General features: G+C 48.2%; 1 long non-coding RNA gene across 1 annotated transcript; it reads right to left on the bottom strand.

The window, feature by feature from the left end:
• Positions 1-1,560: 1,560 nt before the first annotated feature.
• Positions 1,561-13,561, bottom strand: LOC121042114 (uncharacterized). Its single transcript, XR_005795980.1, has 3 exons — positions 13,484-13,561; positions 2,780-3,001; positions 1,561-1,879 (listed from the first exon to the last, which is right to left on the bottom strand). It is a non-coding gene; the product is annotated as an uncharacterized LOC121042114 (long non-coding RNA).
• Between the last annotated feature and the right edge of the window lie 216 nt (positions 13,562-13,777).

The raw sequence follows: 13,777 nt of genomic DNA, 5'->3' as shown, positions 1-13,777 counted from the left end.
AAGACTGAAGAACCAGGCATGAACCTGCCCCTACTAAGACTCACACATGGGAAATTCCTCTGGGAAAGTATTTGGACGCTGGGAAGCCAAAAAAGAATGATAAGGATTTACTACAGACTTCTAGAAATGACAGAGCATCAAGGATGGTGGTTTTGGAACCCCACTGAAAATTTGTGGTCAAATGTAGCTAAAACTCATAACCATTGGTACCTGAGCCTTGGTGCCTCAAGACTGAGGGCCTAAGGTCACTTATATAGATTTGAACAGGTGATAGTGTCCCGTCTATTTGCTCCTCCTCACCAAACTTAAGTGGGTAAGCTTTCGTTGTCGTGATCACTCTAGTGTGGTGCTAACCTCAAGACCCACTCGCTCCACCCAGCCTTCAAGATGGCCCCCAATGATTCTTGCCTCCTGGTATTGTCCCTCCCACATTGAATCAGGGCTGACCTACATGAACAATAGAATACAGTATATATGACCACGTGTGACTTCCAGAGCTAGGTCATAGAGGCACTATAGCTTCTCCCCCCCACCCCGGTCTCCTGGATAGGCGGCTGTGGGGTAAGCCAGTTGCCATGTTGTGAGGACACTCAAGGAGCCTCATGCCAGCCATGTGAGTTAGCCATTAAGTTTTGAAGTAATTTTCTATACAACAAAAATTAGAGGTGGGAAAGAAAGTATGTAATCTGCCTGAAAGCAATAACCAATTAAGGTACATAGTCTTTCCTGGGGCTAAAAGGGACCTTCCAGCAGGTATGGACGTCTTCTCAATAATAGCTGTGACAGGTACTCAGATTCTCAGCAAACCTTGAGCTCCCTTATCTGTTTTTCCTATGTAGTTGTGTTTGTAACAGATGTCAAATATTTTGGCCTCCTGGTACAAGGTTAAGGCAATCACTGGGGCCCAGGGATGGGCAGTTCAGGAATGGCCTTCCCTCTATGAGTAATGCCCTTCCATCTCTGCAAGCCTGTCAGAGCAAAGACCTTCCGGGATTGTGTTTTCCCTCTGTGTAAACCAGGGATTACACACTATGACCCATGAATCACTCACCAGTTTTTATAAATAAAGCTTTATCAGAGTTTGCCTGTTCATTTGTGTATTGTCTAATGCTGGTTTTGCACTACAATAGCAGAGTTGAATAACTGTAGCAAATATCATATGTGGCCTGCAAAGCCTAAAATACTTTCTCTCTGGCCTTTTAAGGAACACTGTGCTGACTCCTGGTAAAAACAGTCAAAGCATTGTCAGCTAGCACACCTGAGAGCTAGAGGGGCAGCATCATTGTCTAGTCTCTATTCCTGGCTCCACAGCAGACAGAGAGGCACTGTGGCTTCTCTTTACCTTTCTCAAGATGAAGGAGTTTCCAGAGTACCTGGGTGGCCCAACTGGTTGAGCGTCCGACTTTGGCTTAGGTCGTGATCTCACGGTTTGTGAGTTTGAGCCCTGCATCGGGCTCTGTGCTGACAGTGTGGAGCCTGGAGCCTACTTCAAGTTCTGCATCTCCCTTTCTCTCTCTGCCCTTCCCTTACTCATCCTCTGTCTCTGTCTCTGTCTCTCGCTCTCTCAAAAATAAATAAACGTTAAAAAAAAAAAAAGATGAAGGACTTTCCAAGAGTAGAAATGTCAAGGAGAATCTCACCAAATCCTGATACGTGAGCCAGTTAGAGGTCTGCACACCTGTATTAGTTACCTGTTGCTGTTTAAAAAGTATCCCAAAATGTGATGCCTGAAAACAATAAACAGTTATTATCTCTCACAGTTTCTGTAGGTCAGGAATCTAGGAATGGCTTAGCTCGGTTGTTCCGACAGTTCTAGGTGGTTTCACTGTAAGCCACAAGCATTTTTGCCAGATAACTCATTGATTGTAGGGCAACTTTCCTGTAAAGGAAAAAAATAACTGGTTGACAGTTTGTTTTGACAGTTTGTTAGTTTCATCTCTGGTGGACAGTTTGGTTTCATTTCCCTGTTGACACCACTACTCCTGTTTTCACATTATGTAAATGTCCGCCTTTGTAATACTTTATGCAGTGGCACAGAGTTTTGAACTGACATTTCCCATAGAACTTTGGAATGTCAATCAACGGACATGTGACAGTTGCAAGCAAACAAGAGCGTAGAAGGCTGTCCCAAACAATTCAAAACTCGAATACAGACACACATCCTAGTATTCGGAAACTGGTACCTCTCTTAGTGAAGAAGGAGATTTTAGCAAGAAACAGAAAGTGTGTGGTGAATAAGGAGGAGGATCAACAACTAAAAAAACAAAAAAGTAACACATTATAAATGAAAGACATTGAAGATAAGGGCTTAGATAAAATCCATAAAATAAAACCCTTTTTTTTTTTTTTTTTGCACAGATTTGATATAAACCTATATGCACTTTAAATGTATTTAACTATTTTGCGTTTCACAATGAAGCTTTAAAATTTTTGTTGGGACACCTGGGTGGCTCAGTTGGTTGAGCGTCCAACTTTGGCTCAGGTCACAATTTCACTGTTCCTGAGTTCGAGCCCCCCATTGGGCTGGCTCTCTGCTATCATTCGGAGCCCGCTTTGAATCCTTTGTCTTATTCTCTGCCCCTCCCCTACTCATGCTTTTTTTCTCTCTCTCTCAAAAATAAATACACGTTAAAAAAATTTTGTTATTCATTTTTCATGTTTCATTATGTCCTTTTAACGACTGTCCCTCTTTTATTTTCTGTGATGTAATCTTTTACATGAAAATTGATTTACGTCTAATTAGTTATGTGGCAAAAATGGTCGTAGCCAAGATACTTACGGTGAAAATACCAGACAAGGGCTCTGGCTTGGGGTCTTTGAGGAGGTCAAGATGTTGGGGCTGCAGGACCTGAAGCCTTGACTGGGGCTGGAAGATGTGGTTTCACGGTGGCTCACTCAGATGGCTGCCGAGTCAGTGCTGGTGGTTGACAGGTGGCTTCAGTTCCACTCCACGTGGGCCTTTCCGTAGGTTGAATGTCCCTACAACATGGTAGCTGGCTTCCTTGAGAGAAAGCACACTGTTACTTGTATAACATCCTATTAGCTTCCCACAGGGGGAATACCTAGGCACGAGATTCACCGTGAACTCTGTTGGAGGGTGGATACCACACATCTCACCCCAAATAAGAGTAGTCATACATGGTGGGAAAGGTCCTTTGGATAGAGGAGGAGACAGATGCTCCAAGTGGCCTCTGCAAGGTGGGATGGAGAGAAATGTGGGATGGATGGCACTCAGGAGACTCTGACCTTCTGAGTGTCCTAGGATGGGTCATGTCCCCTGCTGGAGCTGCAGTTTTCTCTTCTCTGAATAAGAAAGTCTTTGGAACCCAGGTCACTGTGGCACAGGGGTCAAGTCCCCACCACTTAGCCAGTCCCTCATTTCTGTGGACCTCAATTTTCTCATCCATAAAAGCAAGAGTGAGGATATCACCTCTCTAAGCTTCTGTGGAGAATAAATGAGCCGGGCCATGTAATATGCCTTGCACACAGTAGGTGCCCAATAAATGTTAGCTATTATTATTTGCAGCAGAAATAGCAGTATCACCTCTAGCTTCAAGATCTTTGATTCCACAGACTGCTGTGAGCCCTGAGAACGAGGGGCTTCTGTATGTTCCCTCCTGTCAGTCCAGACCCCCTTGTGTGTGCCTCTGGGGGCGGCTTCAGGTGGCTGTGCTCAGACCTTGGGGAAGGACAGGGTACCCATTTCCTTTCTCAGCATTTTGTGGCCAAGGCACTTGCACACCTGGTAGAGCTAGCTGCAATTAGAGACCGAGCAATGAGAACAGCCTCAAGTTCAGAGCTGGGGGTCTGTCCTTGGGACATGTGTGAAGCATGAGATCAAAGAGTGGCAGAGATGGGCTGCACCCCGGGACTCATCCAGGCCCTTGTCGGGCCACGCCTCCAGCCTGTGGGGCCACCATCCCTTCTCCCAAGTCTGGTTGAAGCAGAGGTCTGAAGAATACCACCCACTGAGCAAGGCCCATGGAAGCAGCTCTTAGATAATTGCTGGGTCGAGGCTGGCCTGCCCAGACCCACGCTGTGGCCAAGTCATTGCATGTAGCTCTCAGCTTCAAGTCCTCACCCCACTATGAGACCACAGGGATGACATAATCATATCCATCCCCATTCTCCACAGTCTCAGCTGGCAGCCCAGGCCTCTTCCTGTACCCACTGGCTCCCAGACTCCATCCACACACTACTCTGTTCATCTTCTCACTGTCCTCAGTCCCCGTCTTATTCCCCTTTATCCCCTAACTGCTCCGTGACAGCAAATCCTCTGTACCCTCGGTCTTTTTCTGGAATGTTCCCTTCTCTCAGCCTGTTGTCCTCTCAGGTGGGGACTGCCATTCTCATATATACCTTCCTCAGAGTCATGGGATCAGTCTGCAATCTTCCTGGCTCCCCAAGCTATTCCTGCACTCTCTTTCATCTTGTGAAAGTCCCTGCTCCTTTAGAGTCACACCATTCAGCTCCCTCCCCTTCCTTGATGTTCTCCAGGCTTCCTGGTCAACCTACTCCATCACCAACCACCTTGGCTCCTGGGCTCCTAGACGCCCTTTCCACCCCAACTCCCTCATAATCCTTGGGCCTTCATCATTCACAAGGATGACTTTTCCAGGTTCCCAGTCTGGACCTCATTGCCAAGACCACTTTCATACCTCAGCTACCCACTCACTTCCCAATACCCAAAAGGGCATAACCTCCCAAATAGCAAACCCAGCACCTCACTCTCTGACCATCATTTCCCATACATACAGAAGCTTACTTCCTCAAGCCTTCCTGTTTGTTTTCTTTGTTTTCATCATAAACCCAGACCTATGGGTCCACTCCTTTCTTGCTATCCATCAGTGTCTTCCTGGCTTCATTTCCCTTCCTTTCTGTCTTAGATTCCATGGTTCTTCACTAGCATCACTCCCTTGCACGTACCTCTAACTCCCTTGCTCCCCCAGTCCTCCTTGTACTTTACCCAACTTGTAATGATGCTTGGTCTAAGTACAAGGCTCTTCATAGTATGTAGAGCTTTGGAAATTACATGATTTCACTTAGACATTTTGGTGGTCATGTATGATGTAGGGCAGGTATTCATGTTTTTGTTTTTACAGAAGAGGAACTAATCCCAAAGAGGTTCAGTTTCCAGTGTTGCCCAAAGCTGAGCCCCCCACCTGCACCTCCTGGCCCCAAGTCCACCTCACCTATTGAAAGCAGCCCTTCTAGAATAGATTGGTATTGGGATTCCTGGTGATGGGAGTGTGAGTGGGGGCAGGGCACCCCAGCAGAGGGGACACTGTTCCTTACGGTGGGGATAGGAAAGGGGGTGGTCCAGAGAGGAATGTGGTGTTCCTCACGGGCGCCTTAGAGGCTGAGAAATCCTCTCCCGCAGGCTGCCTTGCAGAGGTGTGCTGGTTGCGAAATGCCAAAACAGATGCCACTGGTAAAGCATACTGTCTGACAAAGAATTCCTCCAGCTTCCCGGCCTTCTGCAAATCTCATTTCTTTCCTTGTTGGGGCTCGGGGGGCTGAGGGCTCCGCATCACCCTACACATCAAAGACACCGCCAGGTTTCCCAGCATAGCCCTCAGAGGCTTCTAACCGGCCTCTGACAATAAAATCACTTTTATATAAAAACCGAGACTCAATATTTGGCAGAAAAGGGATTAACAGGATCAGTGGTGCAGGGGATGGCATCATGCTATTTTTGTTGGCACTTCCCCAGCTGAAGTGTGAGGAGTCTGGGCATGGAAGGAGGATATATAGTTTTTTCTTTTCAACTGACTTGGCCGCTCTAGGTCTGGAAAATCCAGGGAGCTGGAGGGAGCTGGCACGTCTGGGGGTGACCTTCCAGCAGGGTCAGGGCATCTGCTAGCCTGAGGAGATGAGCACATTGGGCCTGCGAGGCTAGAGCAGGAACTACAGAGTCATTCTCCTGGGGCCTCGGGCAATAGCAGAAGAAAGGCTCTCTTTGGGGATCGGGTCCTGAACTCCAAAGGGGACAAAACGTCCCGGTCCAACCAGCAGCAGAGACAGACTGACCTAGAGAAGCATGGTCTGGCCCTGCCACGCACAGACCTCTGCATCTTGGCCACTGGCAATGCCCACAAGGATACGGCAGTGAGGGCCTTAGAGGACACCGCTCCAGTGGGAGCCAAAATTGTTCTGTTTTTTGGGTAAGGAACTTTTGCTTTGAATGAGATACTGAAGCTACCTTCTGCATACGGAGGACCGGAGGAGGAAGTGCTGCTTAGGCCTGGCGCCTCCCCGGCTCCTGAGGCTGCCTCGGAATCTGACACTGGAAGTACAAATTGAAAATCACATCACTCATTAGATGAACACTTACCGAGTGTCTGCTCCATTCCTGGCACTTCTGCAGGCACAGGGGGAACGCTGGTGAGCAAAACCAGGCACAGCCCGCCTGTGGGGCTTACAGGGTAGTGCGAGAGAGAGACCTTAATTGAATAATGACACAAGTAAATGTTCACTCCCTCCAATGAAGACACTGATTTGTGAAGTGCCAGATTCTGAGCTGGGCACTCAAGGCTCTGGGCTACCGAGCCTCAAGCTGCCTTTCCAGCGTTGTGCCACTTTACTCTCCCACCCAACCCGGAGCACCACCCATACCCTTGATGCATTTCCCCGGGTATAACTTGTCTTTTCCCGCCTCCGGATTCCCCTGGGCTGCCTCATTTCCCCTTTCCTCCTTTCTTCCCTCCAGCCACCTCCACCACCCCAGGAGAGCCCCGCGACAATACCACAGGTCTGCAAAGACTCCTTGGTTGAAGGGGATCCTGCCAGCATTTCTGCCTGGTCCAGAGTCTGTGTGTGTGGGGGGGGGGAGTGGGGGGAGTGGCCAGCACTGGTGAAGGAGCAAGGAGCCTGGGCAGAATCCTCATCCTGCTCCTGAGACCTTAGGTGAGTCACGCAACCTCACAGAGATGCCCACGAACTCATCTTGGATTCGTCTGATCTCCTCCGGTGGACACAGTTCCTTTCCTCCAGAAACGCCCTGTCTTCTCCCCGTACCAAGTTCAGTGCCTTGAGCTCATTAGGGGCCAAACATGACACTTGTTCATTGACTAGTACATTTGGTTGTGAGCTCCTGGGTCAGCGTCTCTCACTTGCTTATGTCGGCCTCATGGCTGGTTCTGGTCCAGCGGTTCTGGGTTTTCTTCTCATAAGAAGACTGAAGAAGGCACTTCCTTCCTTCGGGAATCTCACTAATAACCTTCAAACATATATTGACTACCTACTGCATACCAAGTCTGTGCTAGGAATGACATTTTCTCTTCCCTTCAAAGAGTGTAAGATCTAAGAAAGGAAGCAGACAAGGACAGCAACAATGGTATTGTGTGCTAGGTAGAGTCAGAGATGCTATGCAGACATGGGGGTCCCTCCCACAGCCTTCAGAAGGCAGTGTCCAATAATCTACAGGAGTGGGCAGAAGGTTGGGTTATCTGTCTGTCCTCTCAGAGCCTCCCCTGGGATTCGTGGCTCTGCCTCCATGAACCCTGAGTCGTTCCCTGGATGCTTGGGAAGCTGATGGTTCCTCTTCTCTGAGGCCAGTGACTAGATAAATACTCCTTTGCTACTCCATCTAGCTGGGCTTCCTAAAATAGCCACATGAGGCTGAACAGGCATGACCTGAGATCTGTACTGAAGGGCTCCAAACTTGGAATTACGACATATGGAAAGAAAAGCCAAGTTTCTTGTTACACTTTCCCTCAAATCTTTTTAAAAAATGTTTATTTATTTTTGAGAGAGAGAGAGAGAGAGAGAGAGAGAGAGAACAAGCAGGGGAGGGGCAGCGAGAGAGGGAGAGGGAATCCCAAACAGGCTCTGTGATGTCAGCACAGAGCCCGATGTGGGGCTCGATCCCACAGACTATGAGATCATGACCTGAGCCCAAATCAAAAGTTGGATGCTTAACCGACTGAGCTACTCAGGTGTCCCAAGTTTCCCTTGAATCTTAAAGGAAAGGCACTTAAAAATAAGCCTATCGCTGACACCCCCTTAAACCTGACCTGGTTTGTCAAACCCTGAATTTCTCCCACACTTTGGCAAGTCCAGGTCTTCAAATCTCCACCCAACACCTTTGGGAATCCTCTCTCCCTCCCCACTAGAAGTTTCTAACTTCCATCTTCTTTTAAAAAAATTTTTAAAGTTTATTTTGAGGGAAAGAGAGAGAAGCAGGGGAGGGACAGAGAAGGGACAGGCAGAATTCGAAGCAGGCTCCATGTGCTGTCAGAGCAGAAGCCTGATGCAGGGCTCCATCCCACAAACCATGAGATCATGACCTGAGCCAAAATCAAGAGTTGGATGTTTAACAGACTGAGCCACCCAGGCGCCCCTAACTTCCATTCTTCTGATACCCCTGCCCTAGGACATTCATTCTGGAGTATTGCCCATTCAGCCATCTTCTCTTCCCCAATCCCTATCAGGGCCACTCAAGTCCTAGAGACCAACCAGGACCACAGAGGGAGAAGTTCTAAGTCCTGCAGCCCATAGTTGGCAGTGAGTAAGGATCCTTCTCTTTGGGTTTCTTTTTTTCTTTTTAAGTGTTTTTTTTTTTCTTTTTTGAGAGAGTGTGAGAGAAATAGAGAGAGAGTGAGAGAGAGCAAGTCGGGGAGAGGCAGAGAGAGAGAGGGAGAGAAAATCCCAGGCAGGTTCTTTGCTGTCAGCACAGGGTCTGACATGGGGCTCGAACTCACAAATGGTGAGATCACGACCTGAGCTGAAATCAAGCGTCGGAAGCCCCACCAACTGAGCCACCCAGGCGCCCCTCTTTGGATTTCTTTTTAATATTCCCATCAGTGTGAGCCCCATAGGTACGGGTTCTACGATCTAGCAGTGACATTAAATTATGACTATACATTTCTCCCTGACACAACAATTAATTTTGGGAGACAGTGTTGTTTATTTATTTTTTTTCAACGTTTTTATTTATTTTTGGGACAGAGAGAGACAGAGCATGAACGGGGGAGGGGCAGAGAGAGAGGGAGACACAGAATCGGAAACAGGCTCCAGGCTCCGAGCCATCAGCCCAGAGCCTGACGCGAGGCTCGAACTCACGGACCGCGAGATCGTGACCTGGCTGAAGTCGGACGCTCAACCGACTGTGCCACCCAGGCGCCCCGAGACAGTGTTGTTTAAACCATGCAAGAAAAATCCAGCTATTCAGTGGTGTGCCGGAGGTAGCCTATCCTGGCTTATAAGAGCTGACTGATACATGTTTAGGAATTTTGCAAGCCGCTTGTTAAGCGTTGCCATTAAGAAGTAGCAAACTGTATAAAATAAGCAAATATATCAAACTGAAGACAAATACTAAAAATTCAGTACTTTCTAATTGTTTTACTCTAGTATCATCTACGTTCTTGAAGTAACTTCCATCTATTGATTCTGTGCGGCCGAATACCGGATGTGTATCACTGAGTATCATTGTCCAACTCCATGCTTAGTGACATCACACTGGCAGCTTGACCTTGGCCATGGTGGGAATCTTTACACTACGGGCACTGGCAAACCTCACAAATCATGGCTCCCCCGCCCGCACCCAGAGCTGGCTGATAAACCTTTAGCAGCCCTTCACTGAGAAACACCATGTTTCTTTAGTGGGCGGGTCATTCTTCCACCTTCCTCATGGTGTCACATCATTTTGCAGGGCAGCACTTGGCTTCTTGCCTGCTCTGCCCGGCGCCTTTTGGAACTAACAGCTCTTTAGGGCAGCTGCGTGAATTACTCAAGGAAGGACTGAGTCACCGTCTTGAGGGATGGGTGAGTACAGGCTCCTAGCTCAGCCAGGTGGAGCAGACTTAAGGCAGGTTCGCCTGAGGAAGCAATGTTGGGACTAAGGGGGGCTTCATATTCCTGGAGGGTGTGGGGCTTGCGTGGTGGGCTGGGTGAAGTCAGAGGATAAGCCTGGTGCCTCTCGCTAGAGCATCAGCTTACTCGGTGGTAAGTAATTAAAAATATTGTTTTAACAACCAAACATACATGAAAGTACTATGTAGAAGAGGATGAAATATGGATGAAATTTTTTTAAAGTTTACTTATTTTGAGAAAGAGAGAGAACACGAGCAGGGGAGGGGAAAGAGAGAGGAGAGACGGATTCCTAAGCAGGCTTCACGTTCCTTGCTGAGGACGCGGGGCTCGATCTCACGACCATGAGATCATGACCTGAGCCAAAATTAAGACACGCTTAACCAACTGAGCCACACAGATGCCCCTTGGGTGAATTTTTAAAAACAAGAGACTGTAAAGAGATTTTTCCTACATGACAGGTTCAAGGGTATGGCTCCAGACCCCAGGAGCACCTATTCCTTGTCCTCAGACATTAAGTCTTTTGACAGAAAAATTTGAGCGCCCCGAAGCTATAGGCCTCTGAGATATCCATAGGAAGGAACTGAACAGAGGCTGGGAGGAAGTGGCTAGGACATTCTAGAAAGTAGAGTTCAACAGAACAGAACAAGGGCTTGGATCAGATTCCTTGAGTTTGAATTCTTGCTCCGCTACTTATTAGCTGTGAGATCTCGGGTAGGTTACTCAACTGCTCTGTGCCTGCACTTCCCACGGCTGTCGACTGAGGGTAGTAACAGGACCCATCTAACAGGTTGTTTCAAAGATGAAATCAGATGTGCGTGCAGCGTTTGGAGCCGTGTTAGAACTTGCTCTTTCCAGTCATTTCAAGCAGAAGGAACAGCATGAGCGAAGGCCAAAGCCTGGACAGGCTGCTCCAGCTGGTGAGGGCAGAGTGTACCTATGGTAGAGGGTGAGGTTGAAGCGCTTTCTTGGCTCATGGCTTTCACGGCTCTCCACTCAGCTGACCTCTCTAGTCTTCCCCACACAGGGAGGGGAGGGAGCTTGCCGACCACCAAGATCCGTCTGGTGCCCACAGCCTACGTCTTCTTTCATCTTTTCTCTCTTTTCTTTCTGAATAACAGAACATTCAGGTCCCCACTGTTTAGTGATTTAACATGTTTCTATGGTGTTCACCAGTTAGTTACTTTATGAGTTAGTTTTCCCATCCCCAAACGACAAAGAAAAGTATATATTTGATATGAAAAGTTAAGGGGGAGAGAAAATCCAGTTTTAGAGTTATCTTTTTTTTTTTTTTTTAAACCAATTCATTTTGCTAATTTCATGGCAACGCATGGCACAATACGTCAAAACGGAAAAACTCTATGGTCTGTGGAGTCAGAGCGATCTGGGTTCAAATCCTGACCCAGAAATTATTTACCAGAAGTTATTTCTTCTTTTACCATTAGTTTCCATGTGTCTGAAATGGGCTGCTGATAATAGTACCTGCCTCACAGGGCTGCTGTGAAAATTAAATGGCCTAAGTTATGTCAAATTCTGAGAGGGCAAGGCTACCTTCCCTTTGTCCCTGTGGATCCTGCACAGGAATGAGGCTGAGGGCAGGTTCTTTGCTTGTTGGGCACCATCAGTAAGTTGCTTCCCTTGATCCCAAGTCACAGCCCAGGGAGCTCTGTGCCATCTACCCTGGGGTACTGCATTCTCCTTTGTGGGTCCCCCCACTTGGCCACACATTTACAAATAGCCCCTTTATTCAACTCTCCTCAAATGACCTGCTTAGAGTGTTCAGCTTGCTTCTGATGGGGCCTGGCCAACAAACTTAGCATAGTACTTGGTCCATAGTTAAGTGCTCAACAAATGGAAACAATTATTATTTAAAAAAAAATTTTTTTTAAGTTCTTATTTATTTTTGAGACAGAGAGAGACAGAGCACGAGCAGGGGAGGGGCAGAGAGAGAGAGAGGGAGATACAGAATCCGAAGCAGGCTCCAGGCTTCGAGCTGTCAGCACAGAGCCTGACATGGGGCTCAAACTCACAGACTGTGAGATCGTGCCCTGAGCTGAAGTCGGATGCTTAACCGACTGAGCCGCCCAGGTGCCCCTGGAAGCAATTGTTTACATGCAGAATAGAACACTCTGTGCTCTGGGGTGCCTGGGTGGCTCAGTTGGTTAAGGGTCCAACTCTTGATTTCGGCTAACGTCATGATCGCATGATTCGTGGGTTCAAGGCCTGCATTGGGAGCACAGAGCCTGCTTGAGATTCTTGGCCTCACTCTCTCTCTGCCCCTCCCCAATGCATGTACATGCTCTCTCTCGCTCCGTCTCTCGAAATAAATAAACTTAAAAAAAAAAAAAAGATAACTCTGTGCCCCATTAAAGGAATGCTTAGCGATATTTATCCACCAACATTCATTGATTCAACAAGTACTGAGCATACATGATTTATGCAGTGTATCTTTCATTTACGATGAAACATCCTGTGGCAGTTGGCAGCACCTTTGGGGGATTAACTTCTTGCCCCTTGGTTTCAGCAGGAGGAGGGAACTCTCTGGCATTTTCCCTCTTAGGCCAATCGTTGAGCAAACTCACCAGTCTCAGGATGATGAACCAGTCGGAGCTCTTACCTGCAACTGGGCAGTAAGTCATTCTTAGGAGAAGTAGGCTCCACTCACCGAGTGCTCTTTGGGAAGGACATGTGCACAGTGGGGTAAGGGGCCTGGTCAAAATGGGCCTTTCTCTGGTCCTAACCTAGATGTAAAGTCGCACGTCCAAGGCTTGGAGGATTTCCTAAAGTGAGGGAAGACCCCCTGGATGGGGGTCAGGGCACTGGTTCTGGGCCCTGTTGAGCTGCTACATTTCAGGTCATGCTGCTCTGAAATTTCTAGGAGAGAGTCCTTCCTTGTCTTCAGCCCCCGGTGGCTCCTGGCATTTCTTGACATATGGTAGCATAACTCCGATCTCTGCTTCCAACTCCACAAGGCCTTCTTCCCTGTGTCTTAGCGTGTCCTCCCCTCTTGCTGTAAGGACACCGGTCGTTGGATTTGGCGCCCACCCTCATTGAGATCCTTAACTAATTACATGTGCAAAGACCTCATTTCTTTTCTTCTTAAAAAATTTTTAATGTTTATTTTTGAGAGAGAGAGAGAGAGAGAGAGAGAGAGAGCACGAGTGGGAGAGGAGCAGAGAGAGAGGGAGACACAGAATCCGAAGCAGGCTCCAGGCTCCGAGAGAGCCCGATGCGGGGCTCGAACCCACGGACTGTGCCATCTTTCCCTGGGCCGAAGTTGGTGCTTAAACTAATTGAGCCACCCAGGTGCCCCAAGACCTCATTTCTTTTTTTTTTTTTTTAATATTTTTTTTTTTAACGTTTATTTATTTTTTTGGGACAGAGAGAGACAGAGCATGAACGGGGGAGGGGCAGAGAGAGAGGGAGACACAGAATCAGAAACAGGCTCCAGGCTCTGAGCCATCAGCCCAGAGCCCGACGCGGGGCTCGAACTCACGGACCGCGAGATCGTGACCTGGCTGAAGTCGGACGCTTAACCGACTGCGCCACCCAGGCGCCCCAAGACCTCATTTCTAAATCAGGTCACATTCTGAGGTTCAGGTGGACATGAGTTTTGCAGGGGGACACTATTCAGCCCACTACGGTTGGAGTATAGGTTCTCAATAGTACTTACCCGTCCCAGCCCTTTGGAAGTCAGGGGGTACATAGAATTCCCTTGCCAGGCACCTCTTTCTTTCTGGGACTCCTTCGGTAGAGATTGGGAGAGGCAGGATGTCCTCTGAGCCCTGTGACGGAGAGCCAAGAATTATCTGGGTGGTAAGACCACCAGCGGGACTGTCACTACTCAATACTGTATCACATCCTCCTCTTCTTCCCTCCCCGCTGTCACCACTTGACATGTCTTCGCCCCTCCCCCACCCCTCCTCCCCCCCCCAGCTCTTACTTACTGGCCTCTGTTGCAGTCTGT

Source organism: Herpailurus yagouaroundi, unplaced genomic scaffold (genome assembly GCF_014898765.1).
Source record: "Herpailurus yagouaroundi ecotype Mexico unplaced genomic scaffold, PumYag 184, whole genome shotgun sequence".
In the NCBI taxonomy this organism is placed as follows: Eukaryota; Metazoa; Chordata; class Mammalia; order Carnivora; family Felidae; genus Herpailurus; species Herpailurus yagouaroundi.
Note: the sequence above shows the minus strand (reverse complement) of the source record. Positions and strands in the feature narration are given on the sequence as shown.